The sequence below is a fragment of the Lathamus discolor genome, chromosome Z (assembly GCF_037157495.1).
Source record: "Lathamus discolor isolate bLatDis1 chromosome Z, bLatDis1.hap1, whole genome shotgun sequence".
NCBI lineage: Eukaryota > Metazoa > Chordata > Aves > Psittaciformes > Psittacidae > Lathamus > Lathamus discolor.
The window spans coordinates 94,572,601-94,590,278 of NC_088909.1; the positions used below are offsets into that span (position 1 = coordinate 94,572,601).

The 17,678-nt window shown below is 39.1% G+C and overlaps 1 protein-coding gene across 1 annotated transcript in view; it reads left to right on the plus strand.

Annotated features, from left to right (window-relative positions):
- The window catches only part of EMB (embigin), a 50,601-nt gene extending 37,571 nt beyond the window's left edge, over nt 1-13,030 (plus strand). Inside the window, exon 11 of the mRNA XM_065663391.1 lies at nt 13,021-13,030. The gene's annotated coding sequence lies outside the window, so the exon portion shown is untranslated. The remainder of the gene's footprint in view (nt 1-13,020) is intronic.
- The last annotated feature ends 4,648 nt before the right edge of the window (nt 13,031-17,678 follow it).

Sequence of the window (17,678 nt, forward strand, 5' to 3'; positions counted from 1 at the left end):
CAAAGAAGAAGATAGTGTTGCACTTGACAGCTATCAGATAAGAAAGTGTGTGATCAAAGACAGCGCTGTCACTGAGAAGCAAGTGGAATGTCAGAGAAGTACAACAGCAATGGATGCTCGCACCAAAATTTTTCTTTCCTAACTTTGAGCACTTATCCTCCCAGTTTAGCCATCTATTTAATTTACTTCCTCTGCATTTCATGGAGAGACACAGCAAGATGCTTCCAATGGCAGTTCAGATTCAAGATAGCCTTAAAGTTGCCCTCTATTATTAAGCAGTCTGAGCTAAAGGACTTCTAGTTCTTTGCCACAGTAAGATACTGAAAGCACCAGGATGAATCTGGCCCACTGATTCAGTGTTCCAGGCCAGGCTGGATGAAGCCTTGGGTGGGATGGTTTAGTGTGAGGTGTCCCTGCCCATGGCAGGGGGGTTGGAACTAGATGATCTTGAGGTCCTTTCCAACACTAACTATTCTATGATTCTATGATTCTATGATTCTATAACATGGGTGATCAGCAGGAAACTGCAAGTACTGGATCTGTGCAAAACCCCTTGCAAATGTTCTGGGGAGTAGCACTTTCTAGACAATCACCTTCTGTACAGACTTCACACGCTTTCCCTATCAGGTCTGATTAGAATCACTGTGAATAACACTACTGTGTTATTCCAACATTTTAACTCACTGTCAGTAACCATGCTAATATGAAAGACATGACCTTCCAGAATGAAGGTCAAACAACAAAGCATTAGGCAAGCATACTCATTCTATGAAAACTGAAATATGTAGCATAAACCATACAATATATGCACAAAACCTGCTACTTGGTATTCTTTCACTCTTTATGATATGTTATGAGAAATAACAACAAAATGGTTTCCTGTATTTAAGTTTAGGAACAGCAATAAAGTTCACCAAGTATGTTTGCTCCTTTCCATTGTGATAAAGTGGAAAAGTCTTTCTGTAGCTCATAGGTATATTAAAAGAATATGAGAGAGCTCTTGTAATTCACTATCTTAAATAATGCTTTATGGAAATGTTAAAAGATGTGGAAAAAAAATACAAGGAAATCTTTGCCCTTATGTAGTATATTGGATATCAGGTTTTCCTGATTTTTCCAAATTGAATCATGTAATACCTCAATCTTAGTTTAGGGTATCTATTTGTTAAGGTACAACAGGCCAAATCTGAAAAAGATTAGCATAACCAAAACGTATTTTGTCCCCACAGTATTCCACCAAGGAGAAAGCCACACGCTCCTGGGAAACCCTCAGGAGCTTCTTCCTTTCTGAGAAAGACTGCAGTTCCGAGGGGATGCCAAAACACAGCCACTTTGCAGCTGTCTGTAAGCCCACTGGAAAATGGACTGTGTTAGGGTATGCACAGTGCCCAGCATAATTTGCTGACAGCTAGTGTAGCACCATTATACCAACGTAGATCATGTGAACTATCTACATTTTCTAGTTCACTGGCCAAAAATGTGTTACTTAATCATTTTGCCAACCTGTATCATGAGAACAATATACATTTCCTACCGTTTTGATTAAATGTATTACTATTTTAAATATATCTTGGTTATTTTAACTTTATTCAAGCTTTTCTTTACTCTGCAATACCTTTAGTTCCAAAATGTTCATGTAGTTTTTTAAAAGTTTGCTTTGTGTGCTTTCTTCTCAGTCCCTTGAGAGAAACAGAGTTCCATTTCTACCTGCAGAAATCTAACACCAAGTTTAAGTTTCTGAGAGAAGTGAAGACACAGCATGTTTCTTTCTGGAACACAGCTTTTGACTCAGTTTGGGCTGAGTATCCTGGCTAAAGGTCAAAAATATACCCTTTTCTGGCAGAAAATGTAAAGTTTCTGCCTTTTTCCTCTCTTTCGTTCCATTATGAACTCTATTTGAGCAATCTAAATGGATCACGCCCCAAAGTAAATTAAGACAACAAAGAATGTTATGGCTAATATTGATGGAGAGTGGAAAATTAAGAAAGCAAGTTAAAATACATAAGAAAACTGTGTTTAAAAGAAATGCATGTTATAAAGTGAATATTGTAGGACCATACTTTGTTCTTAGGTATGGAATATGTTAATATTTTGCTTCCTTTAATTCCACTGAAAAGCAGCTTTGCTCAGCCGAAGTCTTATCTAGCTAAATATGTTGTTCTTAGAGTAAACTCACTTACCTCCTGTTGGTCTCCCAAATTTAATCAGATATTACTGTCTTCTATCATATGTCTACACTGGGATTTTGTTTTTCTCTGATGATTAGGCTGGGCGGAAGTTAATGAGGAACACAGTGTGCACAGACTGTGACCTTGCAAAGCTGTTCTATCCCCTAGCAGCTCACAGAAAAGTCTTTTCTCATTTGCAGCGAGCCATTGATTTTAGCTGACAGACCTGAAGGCAGCATAGATATTAGTGTGCAGCCTGCAAGCCACCTCTCTCTGCTGACTTACCCAATGAAATCACTCTAATTTCTACTGTCTTCTCCAATCTACCAGCAATTCAGAAAAACTGCTGTATGTCCCCAGAGATGCCTTTTCAAAATGACCCGAATCTCACAGGAGTACGTGTGTAAGGGACTCCCAGCTGTCCAGCCTAATATGCAGGAACAGTAATTAATATTTCATATGATGCACTGGCAATTAAAGAGGGAAATATCAAATTGGTAATAATTTATTGACGAGAAGCTGAAGTTACTCATAGGCTTGAGGGTTTTTTCTACTGTTGTTTGGACAATGATTAAAGGACATTCACCATCATTCTGTATTATACACCACTCACTTATGAGTCCTGATGTCTTATATTCTCTTCCTCAGTGTCACACCAGGTATCATATTATTTGTTCAAAAGCTTTAATAAAATTACAACATTAATATGCATGAGACTCCCTGACAGCTACAAGGAGTAGCATACATTGATTATGCAGCATGATTGATAGCTTTCTCGGTCCAAACAAATGCAGCTGGGAAGGACAAACTGAGACAGGATGTTGAAACATCTAAACAAGGACACTATTTTCTAACTGCAGAAATGAAAAAGCAGGCTCACCTGCTAGGGATTACTTTCATAAATAAGGGTTCAGATAGACAATTTCTAAATTTACAGATCAAATTTCCTGACTGTTTTTAAGATGGTTTACTTGCATTTTGCCATTATCTTTTCCAGTCCTTCAAAAACGGAGTTTCGTCTCCATGGGAAAGTTTATATTATTTCAGTGTAGACAGGGCAGTAAGAAAAATGTCCTATTACAGGTCAGGAAGCAGAATTATGCTCTGGACACTGTCAATTCCCAAAGCAGAAGTTCCTTTTCCCTAATTTTATTCTGCCCAAAATAAACAGATTAGTTTAGTTTGTATGGATGTCTGAGTTAATCTCACTGACACTTCGTGCAGTTATGCATTTAGAATATGGTAACAGCAAGTTTCCAAGTACCACTGTCTTTATTATTTCTTTGTAGAAAGCTTAATATGTCCTATGGTGTGATTGTTTCCATATATTTCTTTGAGGCACATCATATTGATGTAAAAAGGAGACATTGAAGAACCCAGTGCCATGGGTACTAAGCTATCCTGCATGTCTAAGCTTCCAGGTAAAACTTAATTTCCTGACTGCACCTTTGTAACAAAGCCAGCAGAAACAGTGACATTTAGAAATGTCACTATTATGGATGTGGTAGTGGAGGAATGCTGAGATATGATAGAAGTGCAACCATGAGGAGAAGCTCTGTCCTGATCTTTAGCGTGTGTGTCCTCTGTTGCTGGGTAGAAGGCTCACAAATGTAAAGGAAGAGGGAAAAGAGGGGTTTTGGCTTAAATGAAGATATATAGAGCTGCCTGCTTCTTGAAGATGCAAATAAAGATCATAGAAACAAGTCAAAGGAGTCTCCATATGCTCTAGCCCTATAGCGAGGAATGACATTCATAACCTTTACCTTGATAGAAAAAGTTAATGTTATGCTTTTAAACCTTGCCTCTAGTGCACAGCTTTGTTTCTTAGGGATGTATTGTATCATCCTCAATGCACATCCTAGGTTTTGGAGTGCCTCAAAATCTGCAGTACGTGCTTATCAACAAGGTCCAAGGACTAACACTGAAATATCATGACACCGGGTGCCATACTTGTGAAGTTAAATTTGTCCTGAGAAGGGTTAACTAGAGCTGATTTACAAATGAGAAGAAAATGGGAAAAGAGCCTAAAACTTCAGGCTGACATAGTCTGTGCGTTTAGGGAGGCTGCAGGATGCTCTGGCTCTGGTGACCTAGCTGCCACAGATGCCATGGTCACACCTCCCTGTTTCTGACATGACCTTTCCTGTAACACTGGTGCTGATGTGAGCTCTGAGCCTGTTCACAGAGTTCATAATAATAATCAATTACTTTTACTGATTATTATAAAAATAATATAAAAATAATAATTTTGATTTGCAGGGTTAGTTTTCTAAAAGTGTGTCTGTGAACTGACTCGCTGTTCTCCAAAGTGAGGCACAGGCACAGAGAAGTCCATTCAGGTTTGGGAAGAAAATATTTTTTGTGTTAATAAAAAAGATTTTAAAAATTTATTTTAAAGCAGGTGTTTGTTTCCTTATTCTCATCCTTTTTAATCCCTAGTTTTGTTCATGCTTTGTAGTGTACATGATATACGAGTACAGTAGCAAATGTGTATGATTTTTTAATGCACGTACATTATGAGGGTGTCCTCAAAATGTTTTTACTGATGGGGTGCACGATCAAGAAAGTTCGGAGACCACTGCATTAGGGATTCAAACAGTTGATAAAAACCAGTGGAATGAAGGTGCAGCCCACACAGAGAGGCTGGCCCCCCTCTTGACAGTATCTGTCGAGAGGGTTAGCTTAGTCACACTGTCAAGCTATTCCTCAGTTGTGATAGTCCTCCACCACTTCCTTTTCTCATTAGTGAGGTTAACAGAATAAAAAACCTCAAAACAGGTCAGATCCATAGCCTTGACTTTTTAAATGGCAGGCTTCTCAGAGGCGGTGATCTGTGACAGAACAGCTTGAAAGACGTGGGAGTCACAGCCTCTTAAATTGTGCTAGCGTAAGAGGCTATAACAGGTGAAGTAAAAAATTCAATAGTATTTATGTAAATGAGTTTTTAAATGTATGCTTATTTTTAAAATAATTATGTTTGTTTCATTTCAAGCTTTCAGACATCCTGCCTGTGCCTATTTGGACATTATTATTCCTCTTGGGCCGGAATCTACTACACTCAGAATGCCAACTACAGTTACAGGGTCAGATATCTCATTTAAAATGGACAACGAAACAATGCTTAACCATGTTACTCTCCTGAGATATATTTAATACCTGCACTGGAGGAATCACCATACAAACTGCAGTTTTAAGAAGACATGATATGTCAAAATCTGCTCTCACAGTATTTTACAAATGTAATTTTCTATCATCTCAACAATGCAGCTGGAATTGAAAATACTAGGAAAATAATTTTGTAGAGGGTAAAGATGTAAATACCTACCTTACGTATCTGGTAAGGATACACAATAAATAGAAGCAATACAATTAGAAAAGAAAGAACAGGATTTTTCTGTATTTTGAAAAATCAGCATCTGTGTTTGTATTTGTGCACATTCTAGTTCTTGTTAGACTTAAAAATGAGTTAAAATGCATCCCATTAAATTTGAAATCTTGGAAGAAATAATCACTAATGGCAAGCTGTATTTGAGCTGTATTTGCCAGATGAAACATTCTGGTGTGGAAAACTTTCATTATAAGAAACAGCAACATTTGCTGCAGTAATTCTGAAGGGCGGTTTTTTTTCAAAGATATTACTGTCAGCATTCACAGTTCACAGGCAAGTGACCTGGCAGAGAGAGGAGAACATGTTGCTAACACAATTTTTCAGTTAAAAGACCTCTGATTAACTGTGCTGGCAGCTCTTACATCAGCAAGAAGAGTGTGCCCACTTTATGGGCACAGACCAAAACAGTTCTGCAATCTTTAGAAGGCAATCATCTTACTAAACATCCCTGATGAAAAACTGTGATTCTAATCTGAGTTTTCATGTTTTCTTAGTTTTGGTAAAAGCCTACAGAAAGTAAAATCAGAACAAACTAAAATAATGCCAAACTAAAATCAGGGCAGTGCTGATCTAAAGGGCTGCATAGATCGGAGGTCCATCTAGTCCATTATACATTCTCTAATAGCTGACCATAGTGGATACAGATGCCCGAGGAGGAAAATTAAAACAGAATGAACAAACAGTACTTTTCCCACATACTCTTGTAACCATCAAAAAAATGCAGGTCTAGGGCTTACTGACTGAGTGCAATGTCTCAGTGTAAATAGTTTGCAAGAGAATTTTCTCCCCATTGCTTTGTTTATAAACTTTTTGAATCCATGCGCACTTTCACTGTCCACAGCAGCTCATGACGGTAAAATCCCATCACTCCATAGTTTAACAAAAAATTATGCAAAAGACCACCTCCTTTGGTTTGTCTTCAGCCTTTCCATAACAGCTTCATTTAGTGTTCCCTAGCATGTACACTGGAAAGCAAAATGTACAGTCATTGCTTACTCACTCTCATGATTTCACAACCCCACCACATGCTTTCCGTAGGCTGGAGAGTTTTAGTCTACTTAGTTCTCTCTGATATACCTGTTCCTGGATTTCTAACAATAGAAAGTAGCAGAAACAACCAGAGTTCTTCAGCCCAAAAGAGTGACTGTTAGAAGGATTTTCTGAAGACCCGTATGTGACACGAAAAAAGGTGCATGCAGAATAACTATTTGTAGTCCCTTCCAGTATCAAAATTAGTAGGGAATTGCAAATAATTTTAGTTGAGCTTTCCAAATTCTTAAAGCAAGATGCTGTAGAAGTTAAAAGCTTATGGAGCATCTGAACAAACATTTGTCCAAGAAAAGTGCATCAAGATACTCTACCTGAACCAGACAGACCTTTAGTTATGAAACACTGGGAGTATATCCTGGGGAACTGCTCCTGAGTTCCCAGTCTTCATCTTATTTCTCCTTTGCTCCCCTTGGCATTTGCTTTCAATTTAGGATTTACAACTTTCTCCCACCAGCACACCCCCCCCCCAAAAAAAAAAAGAAAAAAAAATCCTAAGGCAGAAATCTATGCCTGTATCTTCTATTTATTTGTCTGTCTGGTTCTCTCAAACAGTTACTTCTTTTGAGAAAGAAATCCCATCTGATAACCTGTGTTATGGGTTCTTTGGACCCTCAAATAATTTTGAATGACTCATATGAATTTGCTAAATAGTGATTTATGTTGACCAATAACCTTATCAAGTGCAATAAAGAACAGAGCCTAATGCATTGTAATTTTCTTTATCATTTGTGGTAAAGGTGGACAAACCAATAGAAAATAAGTTGAAACCATGTTCTACCTATGGTATATATTGTCTCTTATCAAATTATCTCAACAGAAGGGAGGTCCTTCCTCCATAGAAGGGATTGTGTCAGAACTCATTCTTTATATATGCCTATTGAGTCACTAGGAGACCATATAGTTCTTGCACTGATTGAAAGTTAGTAGAGAAGATATGTAAAAAGGAATGTAAACATATTCATTCTTCTTTGTAATCTTATTTTCCATTAAATTTTCTTTTTTAAATCATTCTAATATGAAAGTCAGCATAGACTTTCTTTATTGGAGAGACAATATTCTGATGGTTTTTGCAGGAACAAAAGCACTCATGGGTTAATTTTAACATTCTCTTTCCTCATAGTTCTGCAACTAGGACAATAAACTGTTCAGACATTCATATTCTTTCTCTGTCTTTTAGAACTACTGTGTAATGCAAGCTCAAAATCAGAAGAAACTGCTTGAAATCAAAGACCTATTTCAAAGCTGATGAACTACCGAAACTGAGTCATATTTTCTGTCTGTTTTCTGAGAAGCAGCTAGAGTGTTCTAGGAAGATGTCTGGCAGTTCTTCAGAACTAGATTTTTTAATAGGACTCTCCTGTTCCACAATTTTCTGTTAGGAAGTGTAAGATGAGACAAGAAATCTTGGAGGAAGATTACTGATGGTTAAATGTCCTTGTAAGGACACTTGAATTATAGTTTTACTATGAACAAATGAAAGGAGAGGGCCACTTCAGAAAGAAGTTTAGCTAAATCACAAGGAAATAAATTGTTTCATAACAGTTAAGAATTCTCCTTCCACAGTTTCTCTACCATAAGTAATATACAAATAGCCTAGGTGTGAGCAGTGCATTTAGTTATTCAGAGACAAAATTGTATCATGTAATGCAATTTATACTGAAAGGGTTTGTCTGGTAGGAGACCTGATGCAATTACTTTGCAATTAATCACATTAATAGCCTGTGATGAAAAGAATATAGTGTACACTGGATAGGTTAATTCTCAAATGTAAACAGGCTGAAATTTCTGCTAAAAGCAGCAGTACTGAAATAGACTGTGAAGGTGGAAGATTTTGTCTGTGTTAGGATAAAAAAAAAACCCTCACGTATTCTCATGAGTAAGCTGAGATACGCATCTTAAGTAGAGTGCTTTGGTCAGAAGTTCACATAGTTTCATGTAGTTTCTCTTTATATCACACTCATGTTTGCCAAAGATACTAATATCTTTAGGTTATTTTAAAGTGAATGAAAACAATCTCCCAAAACTATGCTAAAAATATTATATATTGTAACAAATAATTGCTACTGATTGCAAATTCATAAAAAGAAGCACTTGCTATGAAAAAAAAATTGTGCTAAACAGAAAAATAAATTATCAAGTGAAATTAATGTATTTCATAAACACATTGACTCTGCTACATCTACATTAACTTGTTATAGAATCATAGAATAGTTAGGGTTGGAAAGGACCTCAAGATCATCTAGTTCCAACCCCCCTGCCATGGACAGGGACACCTCTCACTAAACCATCCTTATTCCATTTTTTGAGCTGATTAATCTCTTTATTTACACACAGAGAACAAACTGATATATATTTCATTCTATCTAGATGCTCTGTTCTGTATCACTGGAATAATACTTTATTCATCCACTCAGCCATCTTGCTGAGGACAAGGCTGGTTTCTAAACCATTTCAACAAATTGGTAGATTTTGACTTCCATCTTAATATCTCAAACCAATTGCAGAAAAAAAGAAAGAAAGAATAAATATTAAAACTTTTGCTTATGCAAGTGTTGGAAACTTCACATGTGAGTGCATGTACACATGTACACTGCATGTACAGAAACCACTGGCAGACCTCTAGTTCAGTCAGCAAAACTGTGCTGATTACTGTCTATTATCTGGTCTGACACATACAGAATTTATAAATTCATTGCCCTTATACAGAGGACAAAAAACCCAAACATACCCTGTGCACAGGGCATTTTCCAAAGTTCCTGTTGGAAATTTAATTTGTTAAATGCTATGATAACACTGAAATGCCTGTTTGTATTGCCTGCTTAGAATGACAGTATCCTGAAGTATATGATATACAGATATATGAGGAAAACACAAGGCATGGGTGACTGCCTTAGCCTTCCAATGTAATTCCTTCTGTGCAATATAAATCAGAGTAACAGCGGAATTTATGAGAGATCACAAATCTTTCTGCAAGCATTAATCAGATTTCCAATGCCTGTAATGAATCATAGAAAGAGCTGTCACTGGTCCCTAATATCACTCTACAGTTAAACTGCCACTATACCACAGAGCTCACAGAATGTGAAAGCAAAGTGGAGAGCCCATTGAGCAGTGGGCATGGGGTAAGCCCAGCTGGCATGCTGTCAGAAGATCCCTTTCATCCACAGAAACTGCCACTGACCCCTGAGGCCATCCAGGGATGGTTCATCTGCCATTCCCTACCAGCCTCCAGATGGGCAGCACCTGCTGTATTTAAAAAATCACATTCCAAATGGCTGCTCCTGTGCATAACCAGCACATGTCTGCACTATCCTAAGCAATATTGGAGTCTTTAGAAGAAAGCAAATTTGGGAATTTATTCATCCAGTAGGGGAAGGTTATTACACACAAACAATTGGGGTTTCACTGTTTTACTCAAAAGTGTGACAGCAGTTGTGACTCCCTGCTAAGGACTATGGTTTTTGTTTTCAGTGCAACTTCTGTACATTTAAATTATGGTAGAATTTACCTGTCTTATGTAAGTTTTGTATCTGCACCCTGATATATATCAGTCTTGAGATTACACTCACTTAAACAACTCCTGGGAATATGTTTGAAGGTGATAGAATATCAAATTTTGGAAGCCATTTCCAGGCATGTGAAGAAACAGAGGCTGATCAGAACTAGTCAACATGGGTTTACAACAAAGTCATACTTGAGCAACCAAATAAGCTAAGATGAAATTACTGGCTTGGTAGATATGTGGAGGGCAGTGGGTATTGCCCACTTGACCACTTAGACTTCATTAAGACTTTCAACCATCTCCCGTAAGGTCCACACAAAGAAGCTGATGAAATATGGGCCAGGTGAGCAAACAGCAGGTGGATTGAAAACAGCCTGAATGGGTGAGCTCAGGGGATTGTGGTCAGTGGCGTGAAGTCTAGTTGGAGTCTAGTAACTAGCACTGTACTCCCTGGGTCAACACTGTCCAGTGCTGGTCAACATCATTAATAATCTGGATGATGGTGCAGGGTACACCCTCAGCAAGTTTGCTGATGGTACAAAATTGGGAGAAGTAGCTGATACACCAGAGGGTTGCAGTGCCATTCCAAGGGACCTAGATAGGCTGGAGAAATGGGCTGACAGGAACCACAAGAAATCCAAGAAAAGGCAGTACAAAGTCCAGCACCTGAGGAGGGATAACCTGAGGCATCAGTATATATTAGAGACTTAACACCTGGAAAGCAGCTTCACAGAAAAGTACCTGAGGATCCCGGCAGACACTCAGTTGAGCACAAGCCAGAAATGCGCTCTTGCCTCAAAGGTCAGCAGTACCCTGGGCTGCATTAAGGGAAGTCCTAACTATACATCAAGGGAGGGAATCTTTCCACTCTCCTCAACACTGGTGACACCACCTCTGGATCAGCATGTCCAGTTCTGGGATCCCTAATACATGAGAGAGATGGAGTGACTGGAGAGAGTCCAGAGAAGATGCTGCAGGGACTGGAACATCTCCATAAGAAGAAATGCTGAGAGCGCTGGAACTGTTCAGCAGGGGGAAAGAAGGGTTAGTGAGGATCTCATTGGACAAATATCTGAAGAGAAGGTGCAAAGACAACCAAGCCAGGCTCTTTGCAGTGGTGTCCTCTGATGTGGCAGGAGATTATGGGCACAAATAGACATCTAGGGAGATCCTCTTGAATAGCCTTGGGTGAGATGGTTTAGTGTGAGATGTCCCTGCCCATGGCAGGGGGTTGGAACTAGATGATCTTGAGGTCCTTTCCACCCTAACTATTCTATGATTCTATGAATATCAGGAAACCCCTTTCCCCTGTGAAAGGTCAATGACTACAGGAACAGGTTGCCCAGGGAAGTTGTAACATCCCCATCCTTGGAAATCCTCACAAGCTGTCTGGACACGGCCCTGGGCAAGTTGCTGTAGGTGGTCTTGCTTGAGCAAGGGGGTTAGTGGAGATTATTTCAGCCCAACCTCAATCCTTCTGTGATTCTGTGAACTTCATAAAAGGGACAGTTGTATTCTATTTTTAATGATAAAACTTTAATTTTGTGCACTTAAGAAGCTCTACAGATGTTCTGCACTGGATGAGGAAAGCAGAAAAGTGCTGGCAAATAAAGGCATTGGAGCTCTAATACTGTATTTAGTATATACAGAGTTTCTTTTTGTTTCTCTCATTTTAAAAATTTAAAGGTAGAGATTTATCCTCTCCTAACCTTACTGCCTTCACTTTTCTTATCTAGTATTAAATATGTATGTATCATTTCTTATTTAGATTTAGAGATACTAAGGAATAAAATCTTCAGTATAGGCAATACCTTTCATCCTGGGGAAATTGCAAATTAGCTGCATACAGGATAGACTTAAGGATTCCTTAAGAGGAAGTACCTCTAGAATTAATATAGCATTGCTTTTATGAAAAGTCTGTTAATAGTCTTGTTCAAGAATTAAATAAGGCTATTGTACCCATTTGCAACTGCCAATAAATTGCTAAATAGAATGTAAATACTCCATGTGTAATTCTGCCAGGTCACTATGACAAGTACTATAAATATTGCAGAGAGGATCGTAGTCAGAGTAACATGCTCTTCTAGGTTAGGAAACATGATTTAATAGTTACCCAATCTTCAGATATCTAAATCTTTAGTAACCATAAGTGTTAAAGAGCATGGATTAATATAATATCCAAATCACAGGAAATTATTTATGGTTCCCTGTCTTATGCTGGTGAATGTATTAGGCTTTATATATCTTAGGGGAAGAACGCCACCTGATATATCACAGCTTCTGGCAAACAGCATCTCTTAATTCAAGTCCTTGCCCAGCTGGGTTATCTTGCAAACATCACAAAGAGCTTGTCCTAAAGTGATCTGGGGTAGCGTTACCTATGTATGCTTCTGTTATCTTAAATAAACATACATGTATATTAATTTAAGAAAATGCTATACTGTTCTGATGGCCTTTTGTCAAAATGGTACTGTCAGGGACACTCGGCACCTCGCAGCACAAATCTCTCTTGCTTGCATAATTAGTGGCATGAGTTCAGGCAAAGCACTTCAGCTTACTGAACTGTAAGATACCATGCAAGGTGGTGACAGGTGACACTTCTGGGGATGTAAACCATGCTTCATTGCTTTTTCCTGTTTCTCCTCTGAACAGTTTTGTTCCCTGGGTGACTAGAAGTAAGCTGGGTGAGATCTGACTTAATTTTTTCAAGAGGTGTGCAGATCATATATTTAACTATTGCCCATTCACAATTAAAACAGAAACAAACTGTTTCTTGAGAAAAATCAGCTTAAGTATTTGGTCAGTGCCTGAGATATGCTCTTACTTATTTCTAACTCTCTCAGTGATACTATACATCCTAAAATAAAGTGAAAGTTCTTGGATAAAAGCATAGAATCTGTTTTCTTTGACAGAAAAACGAAGATATTTCCTTGAGGGATATTGCTGCCTCCCAAACAAATGAATCCTCATACAGACACCCGGGGGCAGTAAGTCTTCACTATATGTCTAATTTATGCTTATTCTTACAAAACAATACAAATTGAAAGGCTCAAAGAGGAAACTACTATGTTATCTGCAGTCATTTTGCAAACAGGATATAGAGTGCTGTAGTCTTTATGCCACTGCTAAATCACACACAGCAGTCTCATTATTTGTAATAACTCTACTGAAGGTACATATAAAATGCTTATGCGTTCTTTTATTGCCATTGAAGTGGTTTCAGGTGATTGAAATGTATCAGGGCTTATCTTAAGATCCACAAGAAATTACTTCATATTCCTTTAAATGTTAGATGACCTATTTTTAATTTTAACCTGTATGACAGATGTATGTGCTCCTTTGTGCTTTAATCATCAGGTTTGTCCTTAAGTACTGTCTTCCAGGTAAAAATGGGCTGATGTTTCAATGTACTCCATATGCTGATACTGAAGACACCATTACTAGAGGTTTGCCTCCTTTGCAAGATTTTGTAATTCTTTCTATTACAAAGCCACCTCCTTAAAAAACAAACTGCCTTATATCACTGTTGCAGAAAGACAATAAATAAGAGGATATCCTTTAATATGTTTGAGGTGTCTTTTGAAATTACCAATAATAGTTTTTCTACAGACACCTTCTTTTAGATCTCTGACTTTAAGAATACAGTAGGTCTAAATCTTAAATATTTTATTTCCTGTATTTGATCTTAAATATTTTACTTCCTGTATTTAATCTCAAGAATCATACAATCTGATTTATAAATGGAAGAATATTGCTTACTATAGCATTAGATTTTATTGTACTGTACCAGTTTCACCACCTTCTGAGTCAGTACACAAAACCCAGTGATGACAGACAAGTTTCTGGAGAATTTATTCTACAAAGAAACAATGTCCCATTTGAGTATGACCTAATATTAAAGAGTTACTCGTTCATCAGCACAAAATTTAATTGAATTTCTAAGCATTGTTGTGTTTTTATTTGTTTGTTTGTTTGTTTGTTGGGTTTTTTCCCTTGGTTTTGCTGGATTTTTTGTTCTGTTTTAGTTTGGTGGGGTTTTTTTGGGTTTTTTTTCTTTTTTTTTTTTTTTGTGATTGTTGTTTCTGTCAAGATACCTAGGCTCAGACAATTTAAAGAATGATGTAAGAAAGTTCCCAAGCTCTGAAAAAATATATTTGCTTTTTATATAGTCTATATACTTATATACTATACTGCACTTATATATCTTTCAAACTGTCTATATATATTTGATTCTCACACTTCTGGTATTTTGACTACAGTCTCTACAGTCTCTGATTAAGTTATTGTTAGCCTTGAGATAATGCAATTAATATCCTGAGAAAATGTAATTTCAAATCCTTGCCATTAATTAAGATATAATCACATACAAATAATTAGATAATTAACATCACTCACTAATATGGATTTATAGCCATTATTGTTGCATAGAATGATAAAGAAATAATGGAATCATAGAGTCTTAGAATAGTTTGGTTTGGAAGTGACCTTTAGAGATTGTCGTCTAGCCCAACACCCCTGCCACGGGTAGGGACATTTTCAACTACGTCATGCGGCTCAAAGCCCTGTCCAACTTGACCATTAACATCTCCAGGGATTAACCTACTACCTCTCTGGGCAACTTGTTTCAGTGTTTCAGCATAGAAACATAGAATCACAGAATCATAGAGTCATAAAATCGTAGAATCCCGGGCTGGAAGAGGCCTAAAGGATCATCTGGTCCAGCCTTTCTTGACCAAGCAGGACCCAGTCTAGATGTCCTAGCACCCTGTCCAGCTGAATCTTAAAAGTTTCCAGTACTGGGGAATCCACCGCTTCTCCAGGGAGATCATTCCAGTGGCTGGTTGTTCTAATTGTGAAAAATTCTCCTCTTGTGTCAGTTGGAATCTCTCTGGGGACATGTGCCTATTACCTCTCAACTTCCATTTCATTCTTTGTAAAAACTGAGTCTTTGTCGTCTTTATAGCCTATAGCCACCCTTTAAATACTGGAACATGATAAGGTCTCACCTGACCCTTCTTTTCACTGCCACCATCGTCAAAAATATCTTCCTTATATCTAGGCTAAATCCTTCCTCTTTTAGTTTAAAACTATTGCCTCTTTTCCTGTTGGAAGAGACCTTGACAAAAATGTAGTCCCCATCTTTCTTATAAGCACCCTTCAAGTATTAAAAGGTCGCAATAAGGTCTCCCTGGAGCTTTCTCTTCTCAAGGCTGAAGAGCCCCAACTGTCTCGGCCTGTCTTCATAGGAGGCACGCGCCACTCTCTGATCATTTCTGTGGTTCTCCTCTGGCCCGTCTTTCCCGTGCTGAGGACTCCAGAGCTGAATGCAGTACTGCAGGTGGGGCCTCACCAGAGCAGAGGGGCAGGATCACCTCCCTTGACCACTGGCCACCCTGCTTTTGATGCAGCCCAGGATGGGCAAAGGAAACTTAGGAAAAAAGAGAGAAGAAAGACTAAGGATAGTCAGTCACTGGAGACAGTCAAAACTCAGCTGAATGAAGCCCTGAGTAACAGGCATAGTAACATGCAGAAGTCTTGCTATAAGCAAGGGTTGGACTAGATGACTGTGAAAGGTCCTTTCCTATCTCAGTTATCCTATCATTATAATTGAAAGATGTTATCACAACTTATATAGAACCCATAAAAATGTTAAGATCTGAAGGTTATTCTGGTCAAAGCTTTATGAAAGATGTTGAGAAGACTGTCAGGTCTTGAAATAGCTTCTCAAACACTTCAACAACTTAAACTTACTCTTTGTGCAAGGCACTGGCACTACAACTGTTGCCAGCAGGTTGAAGGAGGTGATCTCTCCTCTCTCCTCAGCATTGGTGAGTGCAACTCTGGACCACCATGTCTGGTTCTTGGATCCCCAGTACATGAGAGAAATGGAAAAAATGGAAACAAAAGTCTGAAGCATCACCCATAAGTGGAAAGACTGAGATTGCTACAACTGCTCAGCCTGGAGTAGTCTTCGGGTATCTCATTGGTCTGAAGCTAAGGTGCAAAGATGACATAGCTAAACTCTTTCCAGGGGTGCCCATGACAGGTTATGGGCACAAACTGAAATACAGGAAGATCCTCTTGAATATCAGGAAGCCCTTTTCCCCTTTGAGGGTGAATGACCACAGGAACAAGTTGCCCAGGGGAGTTGTAGAGTCCCCAGGGTCTCAGATCTTCACAAGCTGTCTGGACAAGCTTGGTCCTGGGCAAGTAAGGTAATCTTGCTTGAGCAAGGGGGTTGGACCAGATAATCTCCAGAAGTCCCTGAGAATCTCAGTCATTCTTTCATCTCTGGGGCTTTCCCATCGGTGACATGGGGTGAGTCCCTGACAGCCCTTGGCAGGGCTAACTCCAATGAAGATACTAGGGCTTCCTACCTACATTGCTGGGCTGCCCATTGCCAGGCCTTGTGCTTAGAGGCACCAACCTCTCTTTACAGGACCTGAGAATACTGAGCTAAAGCCCACATCCCACCACAGGGGAAGGTCATATGATGGGGAGATACCTTTAAGCAGGGCCTGTTGTGACAGGAGGAGGGGCAATGGTTTTAAACTAAAAGAGGGGAGATTCAGGATGGACATGAGGAAAACATTCATTACAATGAGGGTGGTAAAATACTGAACACATTGCCAGAGTGCTGATAGATATGTCATCCCTGGAGACAGGCCAGGCTGGATGTGCTTCTGGGCAACCTGACCTAGTTGAAGATGTCCCTGGGCTAGGCAGATTCCCACAGCAGTGCTATGTCCTGTCCAGATATGCCATGAATAACAGCATCCCATCTTAGAGGAGGAGGTCTGTGGGGACAAGTGACAGACCTCCAGGACTCCCAAAGGATGACCTCCCAGAAGGGTCCTGCAATCACAGCCTCCTATGTGTGAACCCTACCAAGAGCAGTGGAGCACATGGTCAACACTGGGGATGGAGCCTCCATCCACATCAGCATGCTTGTGCTGCCATCCGTGCGTGTGCAACTCTCCTTTCGGGAAGCTCAATAAGCCTCTGGCCTCTTTTCGTAGTATATGTTTTCAAAACGGGTTCACAGGCCTAACATGTGAAGGAATTGGTTTCAGAAGCATCCCTAATGGGTCATGTTTTGTACCAGGAAGGACCCGCCTGTTATGATCCCAGTGAGAAATTTAATGTCTCTCAAAATTAATTTTAAAGTCTATCTGTTAGAGCTGTGGCTATGAAGGAAGAGAGAGGTACTGATGATCTTCAGTCCCCTTAGAACTAACACTGGCCATTCACCAGACAGTTTGCCAGTTTAGGAGGCCACTTAAGAAGGGAATGAAACAGCTCCTTTCCAGAGGTTGACACAACAGGAGAAGAAGAGCATCAGCAAGGTCTTGTGAGCCTGCAGCTTGTGCAGATCATTTACAGACTCCTGAGCAGGGTTCAGACAGCCAGGCCTCATGGGAAGAAGCTGTCCACAACCAGAGAGAAATCAGCAGAACTGGGAAAAAGACAGAAAGCTACTAAGTTCTTTGAAACTTTGCCAGAAATGAAGTACTTGCCCTGCAAGGACACAACGGGCAGAAAGGAAGTTATTTATAACCTCTTTTGATTT